This window comes from Lissotriton helveticus, chromosome 2_1 (genome assembly GCF_964261635.1).
Source record: "Lissotriton helveticus chromosome 2_1, aLisHel1.1, whole genome shotgun sequence".
NCBI lineage: Eukaryota > Metazoa > Chordata > Amphibia > Caudata > Salamandridae > Lissotriton > Lissotriton helveticus.
The window spans coordinates 1,971,361,913-1,971,381,117 of record NC_136059.1 but is presented as its reverse complement, the minus strand read 5'-3'; positions in this window follow the sequence as shown (position 1 = coordinate 1,971,381,117).

The following is a 19,205-nucleotide window of genomic DNA, read 5'->3' as shown; positions in this document are numbered from 1 at the left end:
GGACAAGCAGAAAGCTTACCTGGCAATGCAATTTCGCTTATTGCGTATCCTTGACATCTACCTTGATTTCATCCCCATTTACTTACTTTCTTTTTGCTGGCTTTGTTTTTGCCCAGCCAGCTTGCATTTGTCTCTCCCATAGAGCAAAGCCAATTTACCTCTACTCTGATTAATTCCTTGTATTCTTTCACTGGTGCTTGCTTTCCAGGAACTAGTTTTTTTTTTCTTTTTTGTGAAGCACTCCACGAAAGTATGTGTTTTATCTTTCTCCCTTGTTTGCTTCTCTCCCGTCCCCATGTTGCCATCTTGCACTGTCTGCTTACGTGTAACAACCACACTCTAGTTCCTGTATGCTTTTGTGCAACCCAATTAACTTATTGCTCTCTCCCCCTATGGTTCTCTGCCCCCTCCCTTTTTTTTTTTACACTTGTAGTCGTTTTTTCCCTCATCTGCCACAACAAGTACATCACAGGCTTATAGGCCAAGTCTAAAAGCTCAAAGAAATGGGGACGCGCTGTCACTTGTGCTTTTGCCGTGAGGGGAACGGCCACGCTAACCTGTCACCAGCTGCCTGCTATCCTTTGCTGCCGTGAGGGGAACGGCCACCATCTACAACGCGCCCGCAGCCCCCGTGCCTACATCCCGCCTTCAAAGCCGGCCCGGCCCTCAAGCAGTGCGGGCGGCGCCGGGAGAAGCCCGGGACAAGGGCGGGGCCGTCTACGGCCGTCAGAGACCGTTTGAGGCCGGGCTCGGCCACCCCTCTTTAATCCTGCATCTATTATCACACTTGAGGATTTAGAAGTAAGGCCATGAGACATTGCTTTATTTAAGAAACTGTACGGATTGCATCACATTCATCCTACCACTGTGAAGTATCTGATACTCCCCTGAGAGTGGTGGAATTATTGTGGTTATTTTTATTGTTTGGTTATTTGTTTACAATTTTTAACTGGGTTATCAGCCTTTATTCCAGCCATTAGGTCTATGATTGGGGCTTATGCAATACAATTGGTCTTGTCTACAGTTTATATATTTTTGGGTCTTTATTGCAATTTATATATATATAAGCCCATCGCAGTATATTACAGTAGCTTCGTGTTATGTTATGTTGCGCTAATTTATAAGGCGCACAGAAGCTCGAGCAAAGGAGCGTCCCGGCGCCCGCCAGGTAGCAGCACAACACAACAAGGCACGAAAGGAGGACAAGGGGGCTAAGGAAACAAAAAAGTTTTAACTGCTCCCCGAAAGGAAAGCAAATCACCGAGTGCCCGGATCTCAAAAGGAAGAGCATTCCACAGCACGGCGGCACGAACTTGAAACGAACGGCCGCCGGCCCGGCAGCGCTTGAACCGGGGAACAACAGCTAGTTGCAGATCAGAGGATCGTAGGGCACGGCCCGGGATGTACTGAGACAGGAGGTTGGCAAGAATCAAGGCAGGTGCTCCCTTGATGATTTTGAAAGCAAGACAAAGGACCTTAAACTGAATCCTCCGAGCGATCGGGAGCCAATGCAGCGTGCGCAAGGTGTTGGCCGTAGAGCAGAATCTAGGCAGTCCCACAACCGCTCTTGCTGCTGCGTTCTGTACACGCTGCAGGCGGGTGAGTTCCGCCTGATTTAAGCCCGATAGAAGGGCGTTGGCATAGTCAAGGCGTGACATCACGGTGGCCTGGATAACAAGTTGCCTAGTTTTCGCATCAAAGAATTTTAATACGGGTCGAAGACCCCGCAAGATGCCGAAACAGCAGGCCGCCGCGCGCTTAGTATGGCCTTCAAAAGAAAGAGATGGATCAAGCCACACCCCTAGATTTTTCAGTTGAGCGACCGGAATAGGTGTGGGGCCCAGGTCCGATGGCCACCACCTGTCGCCCCAGAGGTCCGTCTGCTTTCCAAAGATCATGACCTCCGTCTTACCAGCGTTCAGCTGGAGACAGTTGGACGTCATCCAGCTGGCGACCGCCCTAAGTCCCTCCTGGAATCTGGAGGCATCCACATCCGCATCCCCGCTGATTGTAACCGCTAGCTGGGTGTCATCGGCATAGCACACCATGGTCATGCCCCAATGCCTGACAACCTCAGCCAGCGGTCTCACATATAGATTGAATAATGTGGGACTCAGCGAGGAGCCTTGAGGAACCCCCAGATCCAGAGGGTGGGATTTGGACTGGTAGGGCGGAACGGAAACGCAGAAAGAACGGTTGGCAAGAAAAGAACGGAACCACTGGAGCGCAGGACCGGTGACACCTGCTTCCGCCAGGCGCTGCAGAAGGATCGGTTGGGCCACGGTATCAAAGGCGGCGCTAAGGTCTAATAGCACCAGCACCGCCATTTGTCCCGCGTCTAGCACGGAACGCAGATGCTCCACCATGTACAGTAGAGCCGTCTCCGTGCTATGCCCTACCCGAAAACCATTCTGTGTCCTGTCCAAGATGTTAGCTTGTAAAAGGTGGTCAGAAAGGACAGAGTTGACATGCGCCTCAGCCACTTTGGCAGGCCACGGAAGAAGGGATATAGCACGGTAGTTCTCAGGTTTAGCAGCATCCAAAGTTGGTTTCTTGAGGATGGGCACAACTACCGCCTGTTTCCACTTCACTGGGACCACGCCAGATGTTAAAGAGATGTTAATAAGGGAACAGACTGGTGGCAAGCCAATAGACGGTAAGTCACTAAACAAAGCCGGGCGAAGAGGGTCAGCCGGGGATCCTGACTTAACCTGTTGGGCCAACATACCAAAACTTACCGACGTTAGTGTCGGGAAAGAATGTAGCACATCCAAGGTAAGGGGCTTAAGGGTGCCAACAACAGGGGGGGCAGTCATCGGAAAGGCTCTATAGATGGCCTGAACCTTTTCCAAGAAGAATGCTGCCAAGGAATCACAATGGGCAATAGAGCCCTGGTGAGTCGCGATCACTTTTTTGGTAGTCAGATCTTTCAGGGCTTTAAAGATAGTTTTGGAGGGGTTAGTACTGGTACGGATTTGTAGGGCATAGTATGCCGCACGGGTTCTGCATACTGCTCGATGGTAGATTTTTACAGCAGCAGAGTACAAAGCTTTTTTGTCACTGGCATAAGCTTTACGCCATACCCGCTCGGCACGTCTACAGATGTTTTTCAGTGCCCGCAATGAGTCATCGTACCAAGGACTCGGGTCCCTAGACCCACACTTACACGAAACTATCGGAATAAGGGAGTCAAGAGCCCTCGTGACCCACTCACAAAGACGATCATAGCCCTCATCAACATTGTCCACTAAGCCAGGCGGGTCGGAGGATAGCAGATGGAAGAAATCCTCAAGTTTTAATTTAGACCAACACCGTCTAGAGATTAAACGGACCGTAGATTTACGGTGCGGCTCATGCAAAGGGCAGTGGATGCATACCAAATAGTGATCGGTCCAAGCCAGGGGGGAAGGAGTCAGGACAGTGGCTTCTGCTAGATTAGTGAAGAAAGGGTCGAGAATGTGACCACCAACATGGGTGGGATGCGTGACCAGCTTGACTAACTGGAGCGCCTCAAGGTCGGCGATCGAGCTAAGAACTGCCGGTGAAGACAGATTGTCATAGTGGAGGTTTAAATCTCCAAGAATGGAGAAATTGGAGCAGCCCACAGCCAAGGTGCTAATGGCGTCTGGGAGGGCCTCCCTGAAAGCCAAATCGCTGCCAGGGGGGCGATAAATCAAAAGGCCAGTGACAGCAAAGTTGGGCGTGACTGAGATTTTAAACAGTGCACTTTCACAGCCAGAGATCTTTTGCCCTTGCCAGATACACAGATAGCACGACTTGACCGCTAGCGCAAGTCCCCCTCCTCTAGAAGCTCGGTTGAGGGTGTATACAGAGTATTCAGATGGAAAAGCCAAGTTAATCACAGCCGTGTCCGACTCCTGTAGCCAGGTCTCCGTCACACAAAAAGCGTCCGGAGACTCCTTACCTAACAGGTCCAAAATATCATGGTGGTGTTTAACCATAGACCTGACATTCAAATTCCATAAGGTGAAAAAAGGACGGGGACGGGTTACAACAATGTCAGGAACGTTTCCTATGCAGGTGGTAGGCACGGGAAGGTCAAACCTCCCACAAATACAGGAGTAAGGTCCGCAAAGCGGCGCGACCGGGGGAGCATCACAGCTCCTGTTGCTAAGGCCGATGGCAAGAAGGGCATCCCTAGAATAACATGGCATAATGCCAACAGCAATGGGCGGTAGAAGGTCAGAGCCCTAGCACGTTCTGCACGTCCTGGCGCGGACGGGCGCAGATGGGCAGGACTCTGGCACGACTCCGGCCACGCGAGGACACGCCCGCTGCGCGATCCCGTTGCGCTAAGGGAGGAGCTTGAAATAGGCGTCCCTCGCCGGCACCTGCGCACTGAAGCGCGCGTAGGGAGTGTCTCCAGCACAAACACCCACCCCGCTCTAAGATGGCGGCACCAGAGATTCCACCCACAGACCCCGGACCCGCCCAAGCGGCGGTGACAAACAATTAGGATGCAGGTAAGGGGGCTAAATTCAGGGTAGAACAAACCAAAGCAAAGTAAATACAAAAACGGGCTTTTAAAACAATTCCAGGGCTATGCGCGAAGCGCTCCTGCAGCAAATGCGCTACCTGACTGAAAGAGGCAGCACTGGGGACTCGCCTGAAATAGGCGTCCCTCGCCGGCACCTGCGCACTGAAGCGCGCGTAGGGAGTGTCTCCAGCACAAACACCCACCCCGCTCTAAGATGGCGGCACCAGAGATTCCACCCACAGACCCCGGACCCGCCCAAGCGGCGGTGACAAACAATTAGGATGCAGGTAAGGGGGCTAAAATCAGGGTAGAACAAACCAAAGTAACTACAAAAACGGGCTTTTAAAACAATTCCAGGGCTATGCACGAAGCGCGCCTGCAGCAAATGCGCTACCTGACTGAAAGAGGCAGCACTGGGGACTCGCCTGAAATAGACGTCCCTCGCCGGCACCTGCGCACTGAAGCGCGCATAGGGAGTGTCTCCAGCACAAACACCCACCCCGCTCTAAGATGGCGGCACCAGAGATTCCACCCACAGACCCCGGACCCGCCCAAGCGGCGGTGACAAACAATTAGGATGCAGGTAAGGGGGCTAAAATCAGGGTAGAACAAACCAAACCAAACCAAAGTAAATACAAAAACGGGCTTTTAAAACAATTCCAGGGCTATGCGCGAAGCGCTCCTGCAGCAAATGCGCTACCTGACTGGTTATATTTACATTGTGTGGATATTGATAGGATTAAGAACTGTGGAACTGCCTTTTTTAACTAAATTGGTTCATGGGCCAATCTGTGGTGTAAACACTCAAGTGTATATTTTCTTCATTTTCTGTGGAATAGATTTTACATTCATCATCCTGTTCACCCACAATAACCCCCAAAATTCAAAATGAGTAAACGGAAAGCAGTTGTGGGCCAAGGAGTGGTTGGTTCCCTTGATGCCTTTTTATCAAGGGCAGAATCCGTCCTTACTAAAGACATTTTATTAACAGAGCGTAGGTTATCATTGGAACCATTCCCCTCTCAGAGCAGGCTATCTATTACTCCTGCCCTTCATGAATCCTCGATAGCCCCTTTTTGTGTTTTACCTCCTTCTGAACAACGTCTGAACACCCCCACTGAGGTCAATACTCTGTCATCGAATGAAACAAGGCTTTCAGGGACTCAGGAACAGATACATAGCCCTGTTAAACGTAACTTACTGGGAAGGGTACAGAAATTGAAAACAGCTACTACATGCCCCAAGAAAGTCAGTGCCACCTCAAGGAAAAAACGGGGAGACAAACAACCTGTACACCAGGTGTCAGGCAATCGGGGGTGACCGTAGTAGAAATGCATATTAATGGGAAAGATAATGAGAGAAACATAAGTACCCACCATCAGATTAATGCTGGGGTGTTAGTGGTTGGCCCCGTGGACGGGGATTTTTGGGGTAGATTAGAAACTATGCTCAACACTCTTTTGGACCAGATTGTTCAGAAGATGTGTGGGGTTGACTCACGGTTGTCTAATCTAGAATCATTGCTGGCTAACCCACCCAAAAATAAATCCCAAGAGCCGCCCACTACAGACAATGAGGGGCAGGATAGAGGCTTGGTACCTATTAATGTGCCAGTTTTAGTAAATAGTATGCCAGAGGAAATAAGGGGTCCCAGGAGCCCCAGAGTGATTTATGAAAATAAAATAGACTCAAGACAACTCTCCAATACAAGGAGCGCCTCTTCCTTACCGTTGATAAATAAGAGGTCTGAGGGGGGGGTCCCTTGCACACACAAGATTACCGACTATTGAGCTCCCGCCGGAATCGAGCTCATATGTAGTAATACTGGGGTCTATCCCTGTCCTTTCACCAGATAAGAGTGAAAACCATGGGCAATTGATGAATAAATTAATGCATTCGTTCACCCAGAACATCGTAGATGGTGCCAACCTATTTAATAATATAATTATGGCCCATAGGGTTAATTGGATTGGAAGCTCTAGCAAACAAGGTTACGGGAGACTGTATTATCATTAACTTTGACAACCCCTATACTGCAGGCCAAATTTTTTCTAGGGGCGTAAGGTCTTATAGGCCCCTAATTTTTAAGGACACGGTGAGACCTGCCAATGAGGAACATCATCAAAGGGAGGGTCGGTCGAGAATGAGATCTGTACATTACCCACCTCCCCTGTTGACACCACAGTTATTCTTGAACAGGCAATGCGATACTGGGTTTAGGCTGCCAGTTAATAATAGATTTGAGAGCCTGTTGGGTTTGGAAACCTGCGACTGACTTGGGGCAGCAGTCCCCCCAGGGAGGGGGCAAGACACAACAGAACCTGATGGGGCCGAGCAGCAACAAAAGGGGAGCCAGAATAATTTTATCTCCTGGAATATAGCAGGTTTGGCAGCCAAACTAAGAGATCCAAGATGGATAGCTTATGTTAAGCAATTTAAGATATGTCTCCAGGAAACTTGGTCGTTAGAGAGTGACCTGTTCCTAGAAGGCTATAAGGCCTACTTTGTTTACGGCCACAGCATCTAGGAGGGGAAGACCAAGGGGGGGGGGGTTGGTTATTTATATTTCGGTAGCTGTGGTGTGCAAAGTTCATTTAGTGACATCGTCACACCCTGGTTTCCTTGCACTAGTTTTAGGGAAGGGGGCTCATACCTGGGGACTAATTAACTTTCATAATTCTATTTCTTCCCAATTCAATTATAGTAATATAACGGTCCTAAGTGAATTTATAAAGAACTCTCCGAGTCATAGCTTACATAACCTTTCTGTGGCAGGAGATTTTAATATTCACCCATGCGGTAATCTGCTACTGTCTTGCATTTCAAAGATGAGTTGTCCCCTAATGCATGGACTACATTTTGAACATTCAGCTGAGGGGGAACGGTTAAATGATATGATTAATGACTTTGACTTGATTTCTGCAATGGCTATATCGGACCCCAATAGTAGCTTTATGGTGCCCACGTTCCAGGGTCATGGTAATGGGTCTTTTATTAATTTTGTTTTAATTTCATCACTAATGCAATCATCGGTATGCACTTTTTTAATTACTGAGAGCAAATTTAGTGACCATAATCCGTTATCTATTAACCTGTCAGGTCCTTGGATAGACAAAATTGAGGATATCCCTAAACTGGGCCAACTACACCCATCTGATGGGAAACGTAGATTAAGATGGTCGCAAATAACTCAAGAATTAATTTTTAACAATATCAAGACTGCTTGTGTGGACGAAATAGCCCTCTGTACTCGGGGTAGGCACTCACCCCAGAAGGTGTTAGTGGCCTTTAAGGCCATTTCAGAAAAAGTGACTGGGATGCTTTCGGCTCCAGCTAAGAACCAATCCAGAGTGGGTCCCAGATGGGTTGATCATAACTGCTCTAAAGCAGCAAAAAGGTTGAGGGAGGTTTTAGCCATCAAACCAAGAGTACAAGCCGATGTTACTGCATGTCGCAGGGACTACAAATCGGCTTTATCCACTTGTAAGGGAGCTCTTAAGGATGAAGCATGGGGGGAGTTGCTGGACCCAGAGATACTCAGCAATAGCTCGAAGTTTTGGAGTGTGCTAAATAAACCATTATTTGATCAAGAAGGGGGGGTGCCTTGAATGTTACATATCCAAGGAGGAATAGGAAGCTCATTACGAGAAGATGTTTGATTGCTTGCCAGAGCACAATGTTACAACCTTACTTGGCCCCAAGGATGCGGAAATAGGGTTTGGGAAGGAAGAAATTCTGGAAAGTATTGCAGGCCTGACTGCCGGTAAAGCTCCTGGCCCTGATGGGATACCCCCTGATCTTTTCAAATCTGACCCTCCCTTTTGGGCTTCGATCTTGGAGTCTGTTTTTAATGCTGCAGCACAACTTGGATGCCCCCAGTTATGGGCAACTTCCACTATAGTCCCCGTTTTTAAAAAAAGGCGACAAAAGCAGCCTTCATTGCTACAGCCCCATATCACTTTTAGACTCGGTTGTGAAAGTTGTGGAGAGGGTTCTCTTGCAGTGACTCTCACTATGGGCAGAGGACAATAACGTGATGTCTGATGTCCAGTATGGGTTTTGTAGGGGGCGCTCCACTACTTCACAGTGTCTTAACCTTTTTTTTATACTGAGTAAATACACTGTGGCGCGACAGGGGACTATTCACCTTACCTTCATGGACCTGTCATCAGCTTTTGACTGTTTTAACAGGAGTAAGCTTTGGCAGTCCATGAGGGCAATGGGAGTCGAGAATGGCATTGTAGATTTTTTAGAGGATATGCATAGGTCCACAAAAGCAAATGTTAGGTTCTCGCAGGACCTCAGTGTAACAAAGGATTTTAACATTAAAAAGGGAGTCAGACAAGGATGCATTCTGGCCCCTTTTTTGTTTAATTTTTATATAAACGAACTTGATAGCGTTCTGAGTGCATTGGAGGTTGACTGTCCTAGAGTAGGTCGACGTGGGATTCCGGTTTTATTATATGCGGACGATGCCGTCCTTATATCTAGGACAGAAAGGGGTCTACAAGCTCTTTTAACTACTTTTCACGCTTTTATGTCAGATAGGGATTTGACCATAAACAATTCCAAATCCTATGTTATGCAGGTAGGGCAGCAGCCAAAAAAGAACTACCGATTTATAGTTCGAGAATCATACATTCCCCTCACTAACACGTTCTCTTATTTAGGGGTCCTTTTTTACCATAAGCTCAAATGGGGGCCCCACATTCTGAAAAAGAAAAGGGATGTTGCGAGGGTGAATGCAGCAATTTTTAATTTTGCCTCCAAACTAGGGAAAAAGCCCATAGGGGCCATGCTGCAAGTCTACAAGGCCAAATCCGTGGCTACAGCATCTTATGGCAGTGAATTATGGGGGCACAATGCTGGAGACTGTCTTCAAATCGTGGAGAATGATTTCCTCAAACGTTTAATGTCTGTCCCAAGAGGAACATCAAATCTAGCTGTCCATGAGGAACTGGGGATTCAGTTTGTCAGCGATGTATTTTCCCTGCGTCCTCTGACTTGTTGGCTAAAAACGTGGCTGAACCCGGATATCTCCCTGACCCACCTGATTTTAAAGGATTGTTTGGCATTGGATAATTAGAAGGCAGTACCGTGGCTGAACTACATCAGGAAGACTTTCGCCAGTCTTGGGAGAGGGGAATTATTTGTTAACCCTGATTGCATAAGAAAAGTAGATGTTGAGGCAATAAAAACTGCCTTTCTCCTTGAAAGGAAACTGACAAGGGAAGCGATTGAGTTAAAAAAAAAAAACAGTGTTCGGACATATATTAAGCTGAAAACAACCCCGAGAGCAGAGCCCTATCTCTTGGGTACATTGTCCACGTATGAGAAATTTCTGTTAACTAGATATCGTATGAACTTGTTCCATCACATGCTTGTTAGACCTAAATATCTTATTTATAACAAAATGGCAGCTCCCTGCGGCTGTGACGGAGAGTCTCTGCAGGATATACTGCATTTTATGTTTTTATGTCATTTGTATGAATTCCCACGTAAACGCTATCTGGTCCCTCTTTTAAAAAAACTTAATTTTGATCAAATCCGGCCTGCCATGATGCACCTTCAATTACTGAATGGGGATTGCATAGTTTTTATAGTGGAATTTTTAAAATCAATTGTGTTTATGGATTTGTAGTGAACCCTTATAAGTGTTTGCTTTTTAATTTATTACCTGTATGCTGCTAGGATTGCTATTTCAATAATGCACTGTCACTTTCTCTTTTTCCTATTCTTGTACGATGAACTGTAATTACTGTACACCTAGTGCCTGGTTCTTGATTGGATATGGCTGCTGTTATAACTCAAACAATGTATTTAAATTTTTTTGATGTATTTATGTGTGTAACTTTTATGGTTTTTGATATAAAACCGAATAAAGTTTTATTGAATTGAATGGGAAAAATGAGAGACCTTTCAACTATTACCCACTAGATTGTGGAAAAGGAAGCAATTCCTTTTGTTAATATAACCCTCACACACTCTAGTAGTGTCATGCTTCATCATCGGGTGAACCCTGACTCCTAAAGGTCAGGGTGGGCTCGGCCATATTTCAGGGAGCACTTAGGAAGAAATGGCCAGGGGGTATAAAGGTTAAAAATCCTCCTGCAGATCCTGGTATACCTTTATTAGTGGAGCTGCAGGGGATATTAAAATGCAAAACAACTATGTGGGTCGCAAGGAGTATTATGGTCCAATGACCCTAGTGCCAACATGTTTAAGTCCTAAAAATTGGCTTAAGTCCTGGACTTTCTTCAGGGCAAAAATGTCCTCCCTGGTAATTATCACAAGAGGTTAATACCTATTGCTATATAAGTAAGGGTAGATAGCTGCTCCTTAGTGTAATCCACCCGAAACAGATCACTTACCTTATTCTTCAGTAGGTATGCAGTACTCCATCCCAAATCGGGAAGGTGTCTTCTTCTCAAGGGACCCTACTGGCCGATTAAAGCGTGCCAAAACACGTGCTTGATACTGTCCCAGAGACCAGTTGCTGGAAGTTAAGGAAAGATCTACTGAACCTAACAAGATTGTTTTCGTCACAACATTCAACACTAAGAGCCATGACATCAAAAAGATCATAAAGAAGTACTGGAATTTGGTGGCGAGTGAGTTATAGACTAACCAAGAACCCATGTTCGCCTTTAAGAGGGGGAGAAACATCAAGGATACAGTTGTAAGAGCCTTTCCTGGAGCCACCAAAACAACCAGACCTCAGAAGCCACTTAGGCCTTCCAGCGGTGACTGGACACCACAAATGTGGCCAATGCAAGGCGTGTGACCGATGCCGGGTGGGAACAACCTTTACATATAACAACAGAACTTACAAGTTGCCAAACTGCAACAGTTCCCATGTAATATACGCAATTCTCTGCCCTTGTGGTTTAACATATGTTAGACAGACCACCCAAAAAGCAGAAGTCAGAATCCTACAACATATGCGCAGAATAAGATGTAAAACGCAGGGGGCACCCATGGTCGAACACTTCTCATCACACAATCATTCCCCAGAAAACATGCGATGGTGTATTTTGGAGAAAATCTGCCCCAACTCTAGGGGGGTTCACTGGTAACAGCCCTTAACTACAAAGAGTGTAAATGGATCCGTTCTCTCAACTCAGTACAGACAGGGTTGAATGAAATGGAGGAAACTGCTAAACAAATGGGGCAGCTGTAACCCCATGGCCCCTTTTCTCAGTTTGTGTCTAAACTGTACATACAAGGTTTTATTGCATCTAGAAATCTGTATATACTTACCTAACATGGGAGTAAATAACTCTTAGTCTATTAGTACGCTATGTAATGTTCTTTAGATCTCATCCACACCAAGCATCCTGCAAAGACATATGTAATGAATCTCTCTTCATCTGAGATACATTCCGCTATGAACAGGAACATGAATAGGTACTATGTATTATATGAAAAGGGATAATGTCGTATTTATTACACTGTTCATAATTTCACTGAAAATGCAAATCTTCAGTTATAACCTTAAAAAAGTACACAGAACATCCAGCAAAGATATCTGCAATGAATCTCTTTACATCTGAGATGCACTCCGCTATGAACAGAATTATATACTATGTATTCGTTGAAAAGGGATAATATTTTATTTATTGCACTGTGCATAATGTCACTGAAAATTCAACTCTTCACTGTGTATAACCATCATTGATGTAATCCGCACATTGTTCCCCACCCCTTACGGTATCACAATCAATGGGAACATAGGCGTTATTTAGGTGGCAAGGGATGTACTGTCGTTGGCAATTTTTCAATAGAGTGAGTGATGCCGTGCAAGACGCTTGACTATTGCAAAACCTCATTTCATTAAATAGAGGCTCAGCCAACACCCGTATATGCGTATGTCAGCGTACAGTGACTGCAAAAATCAGCCTTGCCCCTCCCGATATGTTCACAAACACGGAATCTGCATTGTCGCCCCGTTATCTTTTTTGTAATTTACTGACTCCAATTTAACAACAATGAAGTGCTTGCTAAGCGAACAGCAGCCGCGCACCGGGGTTATGTTTAATCCCCGTTTCACTAAACAATGGTATATTTAACCATGTCACCCGGCGTTAGTTGTTTGGAATTGACCGTTTTGCCCAATACAATTGAAGCGCTAACCACGCAACATATTTTCCATAATTACAAAACTACCTAGCGGACAGCAGCTGCGAACACGGGTCTCCTTCATCCCTGTGTTACTAACGTCGGTAGATTTAGACACGTCACTGTGTTGGTTACTTGGCAACCGCTCGAGCGGCAGGAATGCGGATGCGTCCTCGCGCTCCTCGAACTGGATTTAACCAGTGTTTTCCCTGACCAGCTGCATAGCGGATTTCAGCGCTACAGCGGCAGGAAGTAATTGCATGTCACGGTCCAAAAAGAAAAAGGTGAGCAAACCGGGTATAGAGGTGATCTCACTTAAAGGATTACCCTGCGGCCAATGTTGGGTTGATTCCTAAAACGCCATAATTATTTTCCCAACAGATCCCATTTTGATCAATTGTTTAGACTTGAATCACACTAATTGAATTTAGGTGAGTTGTACTCTGAACAGCAACGATCATGACTATTATATTGTAGCTTAATGAATGGGAGAGTAATTCCCTTGCCCATTTCTTACCCAGTCTGACTTTGTGAAGGAGACACCGGGCTCCTGCTAGGACAACAGCCCCATCATTGAAAGTGACCACAATGGTACCCCATGAGCCCTCCTGTGCTTCATTAGGTGAGTCCTTACCCCTAGGTTCGCTGCACCAGCATTTGGGCACCACACATTTGAACACAAACTTGACCGCCAATTTTAATCTTAACAGGCTGTCCAATTTCTGTCCAAGTCCTGATGAAGACCCGCACTGACACCCCATTAGTGCAGACCCTCGGTTGAAACGTCGACAATCTGAACCGTGGACCAGTACCCTGCCATGAGACTTATTAATTCAGTCCGCAAAGTGCTTTGAAATATTGTGTTCTCTGGCCACCACCCCATCTTTCTTTCCCCAATCACCGTTGTATATATTACACAGTCACCACAGCACTGAGCACCAAATGTCACCTTTGTCACATATTACTTGTCACGATGTATATATTCTTTGACAGCCTTGCAAATGTAAATTTGAGTATTTTTATGAATGAAGCAATCTATAAAAGCTCTTAAATACCCTATATAGTTTGTGTGTGTATTACAATTGATTTTTCATTGTATGTGTAGTCTTTTGAGTAATCCAATTTCCTCAAGAAATATTTTGCACCCGACAGAACCAATTGTATTCTAGTACATCTCAAGGGACAGCAGCACTGCAGGGTAGCCCTGTAGTCAAACTAACGTCAAGGGTTCTGCCCAATATGCACACCTAATTGGTCTTCATCCCCGGGCTTGCAAGATGGAGTACTGCATACCTACTGAAGAGTAAGATAAGTGATCTTTTTCGGGTGGGTTACACTAAGGAGCAGCTATCTGCCCGTACATATATAGCAATAGGTATTAACCTCTTGTGATACTTCACAAAGCTGTCGACTGGCAAAGACACCACTGATTCTCACTGCAGAAAGGTGACCATGAGAGGTTGGAGGTGCGTGGAAGGTGCAAAGGAAGATACAAGGCTCCCCATAGACTTCCAGCACCTGGAGCAACTTCTGGGACCAGTTGGGTCGATAGCAAACAACCACTTCGAAATAGCATTATTTCAGTCCGTATTTGTGCTGGTATTCTTTGGTGCTTTCAGGGTGAGCGAGCTAGTGGCCCTATCAAAGTTGAGGGCAGGAAATAAATGTTTACAATTTGAGGACTGTAGGAAGGTGAATACCTGACTATGGTTACCCCAGATTTTTTGCCTTGTGTTTAGCTGGTTTTCGACTTAGTTGGCCTGGGATCCTGCTAATCAGGGTCCCAGGCTATCTGCTCTCTCTGTAAAATGGACTCCATGTACTGTAGGTACATACCAAATTGGATATTGGGTCACCTTTGTGAGTCCCTGTATAGTGTACCATAGGTACCCAGTGTGAGAAGTTGGCCTGATATATAGTGCTCACTATTCTAGTGATCACTGTGTATCATACCAAACAACCCTTATTGATGATTGGTTGTAAGTCAACCTTTTAGACCAGCTATCCTAGTAGCATGGACACGAGCAGTCTTCAGGCTAAACTCTAGAGGGCGTGTTAAGCCAGCTGTTTTACCATCACATATACCCCTTGAACACCAAGTGAAAGGACACCACACAAGTTGTTATGAAAATAAAGGATATTTATTTATAACAAGTCTACCCTGAACTCTTTATGAGTCAGGGAGCTAAGCACAATACAAAACTCTTGGGAAAATACTTTAAGTTGCACAATTTACACAAATGCCCAAGGGGCACGAAAAACCATATACACAAAAAGTGGAATGCGAAATGCTAACAGGTAAGTAACAAGATCCAGAGGCTTCAGGATCGCTAGGACTACACTACTGAACCTTAAGATTACGAGCAGGAGGTCTAGGGAGATCGTGTGCAGAGTGTGCACTCTCACGCGGGATGCGGGAAGAAGTCTATGGATGCTAGCGTTTCTAAAGTTACTGTTTCCGGACGAATCCGACTAGATAGACTGAAAACGAAAAAGGATCTGGACACTTGGAGAGTGAACCTGTGCTGGAGTACCGAAATACTCAAGTTACCTAGCCCAGGGGCCGCGGCTGCATAGGGTTCAAATGACGTCGGGAATCCTCGTTGAAGTCTATGGAGCCTGAAAGAAGAAGTTGCTGGCAGGCGACCAGTGAAGAAGTTCAGTGTGATCCAAGGCTGGATCAGTGAAGAAGACGACCTGAAAGCAGAGGGGACTTAGTTCTTAATCACTAGCCAGTGATTATGTGGGCACCACGATGGCACCGGATGAAGTCACCTCGACCAGGTGAGTGGGCGACGCTGGACTCTGCAGTCACACAAGCTAGGAGGCGTTGTCGGCGTCCAGGCTGGAGGTGTGAGCTGTCCCACGAGGCTGTCGCCTGTCGGCGATGCTGGGCTCAGGATTTGAGCAACAAACCTTGGCAAAGGCAAGCCCATGCGGTGGAGTCAAGATGGCGTCTGGAGTGGACCAGGAGGGTCCGGGGTGCTCCTCTCTTGGAAGGGAGCAAGGGCCAGTCTGGAGCAACCAGACCAGCAGTGAAATCGTTGTGGTACGTCGTGTAGAGGGTCACTAGCCAACGAGCAAGTGACCGGACAACGTGACAAGCAGCAAAGAAGCAGAAGGGCCCCACGCAGATCTCGTGGATGCTGGGAGGCTGGACTTCGGTGCTGGAGCTGCTTAGGGTTAGGGCTTCTCAAACCCCAGTGCACTTACTCGAGGGTCTCTCGGGAGTCGTGCTGGCAAAGCGTCGTGCAGGTCTTGAAGATGGCCGGTCCCACGGGTCTCGTCACACCCACGAATCTCAGCTGGGCTGGATGATGTAGGTAGAGGTCAGAGATGGCAGGGAATCCGGGTTTCGTCGAGCTGGGCAGTCTTGATCCGGAGGATGGACTTACAGCAAACCGCAAGAGCTTCGTTGGTGCCTGCTGGTGCAGGGTGGCTACTCCTTAGCCACAAGGGAGAGTCTTCTGAAGAGTCAAGAGTTCCTTTCGTGGAAAGTAGTTTCAAGATTCAGAATGATCTAATTTGGGAAGGGGGCCTGCTCCTACCTTTATCCTAAGAAAAAGGGGCTGTCACGCGACTAGGTCCTGCCCTATGGGTGGGACCAGGAGGGGGGTGGTTACACTCCTCTCCTTTGTCCGGTCTCTCCCCAGCTCAGGGGCTGGTGTGCCCCAGGAACTGGTTTGAGCCGGCATATGCACAGTGAGCACCGGGGTGCCACTTGCAGTCACCTTCCTTTCAGCCCTGCCTACCTGGGATACACACAATCCTGTCTGGGATGGTGCTGGCACCGCCCCTGACAGGAAACCCTTTGTCCAGGCCTCCGTTGCTGGAAGGACTCCCAGCAGCAGGAGGGCAGACTTGTGTCTCGGTGGCAGCATCCATTTTGTGGAGCTGAGGCTGTGTCTGACTTTAACCGGGGTTCACAGTTACATACATGTCGTGTCCCTCTAGAAGGGTGGAATGCTAACCCCGTCGCCAGAATTGGCGAGGGGTTAGTATTCCAATTCGTATGACACCTTACTCGACATGTTTTGATAATGCTATACCAAAGTTAGCATTTAACCACGAGGATTATAATGCACTTAAGAGTATATGGTATAGCGTTATCATGGAACAGCTATTTGGACTTGGTTCCGCAAGCTGCAAACGGGCTCAGCTCATGCCAGAGCACCATCTCACATAAGTCCAAGCACTCTGCCTTCAGGATTGATAAGGCCTGCCATAGGAGTGACTGATAGGAATATATGTGTCCATTTTAGGGTTTAGATATAGGCATACTATATCTAAAGCAAAGGGTGATTACACCACCTTGCCCCAGCTGTCGTGCAGCCAGTTGTGTCTGTTTGGGTGGCCAGCCAGGGGTGGCATAATACATGCTTCAGCCCCTGGTAGGCCCTGGGTACACCTATGCCCTGGATACCTAAGGTATGCTGTTCAGGGACTGATAAGGTGGCCCAGTACCAATTGGTAAAATGCACCTAAGGTACATGGTTGTAATTTAGAGAGAGAACAGCTAGGCTGTGGGTCTGATTAGCAGGCCCACAGCCAGGGAAAGTTGTAAATCAGTGAAGCAAAAAGCAAAAATCTGGGGTGGCCATGGGATTGCAGACCCCACTCTCCTACACCCAGGGCATAGGTGCACCCCAGGCCTACCAGGGGCTGCAGCATATATTATGCCACCCCTGGCTGGCCACCTAAATTGACACAACTGGCTGATCACTCAGCTGGGGCAAGGTCGTGTAATCACCCCTTGCTTAGGTATAGTATCCCTATACTTACCCTATATATAGACACATAGTAACCTATAAGTCACTCCTATGGCAGGCCTTAACAATCCTGGAGGCAGAGTGCTTGGTTATGTGTGAGATGGTGCTCTAGCGTGAGCTGAGCCTGTCTGCAGCTTTTGGAACCATGTCCTGATAGCTGTTCTATGATATCCCCATACCATATACTCTTAAGTGCATTATAATCCTCGCGGTTACATGCTAACTTTGGTTTGGCTTTATCTAAACATGTCGTGTAAGGTGTCATACGCTTTGGAATACTACCCCCTCGCCAATTCTGGCGACGGGGGTAGCATTCCACCCTTCTAGAGGGAGAAGACATGTTGTTGCTGACTATCCCAGTTAGAGTTAACCAGAGCCCCAGCGTCACAAAATGGACGCTGCTGCCACAGATACAAGTCTGACCTCCTGCTGCTGGGAGTCCTTCCAGTCACGAAGGTTTGGACAATAGGTTTGCAGCCTGGAGAGGTGCGAGCACCACCCCAGGCAGGACTTTGTGTATTGGGACAGGGAGGGCTGAATAGATTGAGACACTGCCTGGGGCACACTAGGTGGTCCATGCATACCCCAGTTCAAACAGGTTGCTGGGGCACTCCAGCTCTGGCGCGAAACTGGACAAAGGAAAGAGGGTGTAACCACCCCCTTCCTGGTCCCACCCATAGGAGGGACCTAGGAACTAATCCAGCCCCTTTTAGCTGTATAAAGGTAGGAGCTGTGTCCTTGGACTTTAGATTTGATCCTGAACTGAAACTTAAAACAAAACTCTGGGCCTTCGATGTTCTGCTGAAGCTGAAGACTGAAGAATCTCCCTTGTGGCCAAGGAGTGACCACACTGGGTAACCAGGCACCATCCAGCAAATCAACGGCTTGCTTTGTCGACGTTCCCGCCGGTACCCGAGCACAGAGCCTGACAAGACCCTGACTTCCAGACCTCTCTGACCCTCTCTTCACGACTGCAGCATAGCTAAGAACCATGGAGGCGACGAGACACGTGGGACCGGACATCTTGAAAAGCCTGCAACTTGCTAACTGTGCAGCTCATGAGGCATCCTCGAAGCTGTACACTGGGGATTGAGAAGCCCCGAATCCGAGCTCCACCCGCACCGAAGATCAGCCCTCCACACTCCACGAGTTCTGCGTGGGGCCCTTCTGCTTGTGTTCTGCTCGACGCGTTGTTGGCCCATTGGCTAGTAGCCTCTGTGACGACAATCCTTTTGAACCAACTCACTGGCCTGGTTGCTCCAGACTGGCCCTTGCCTCCCTGCAAAGGTGAGGCACCTCAGACCTTGCTGGTCTGCACCAGAAGCCTTCTTTGAATCCTGCGTGGGTTGCTTTTGCCAAGGCTTGTTGACTCCAATCCGGCAGTCGACCCCTCCATCTACGAGAACCTTCGTGGGACAGCTCCCCTCCAGCACCTGGTCGTCCTCGACGCCTCCTGGTCCGCGTGGCTGAAGAGACAAACTTCACGACAGTACCTGATTGCTCCTCGACATCGTCTGGTTCCTTCCTGGTTCCACCCGGTCACTGGCTTGTGACCCAGACTCTGTCCCCTCTGCTTTCAGGTCCTCTTCATTCTCGATCCACCCTTGGATCCACCCGGACATCTTCCTCCTGGTCGCCTGCAGCATCTTTCTTCACAGGCTCCATAGACTTCAACGGCGAAACCCGACACATCTTCACAACTATGCACCCGCCGTCCGTGGGTGAGGTAACAAGAGTACTTCGGTGCTCCCAAGGGTATTGACTATCCAAGTGTCTAGGTTTTTAGTTGTTTCCTTCTAGCTAAACCGGAAGTTTCCTAA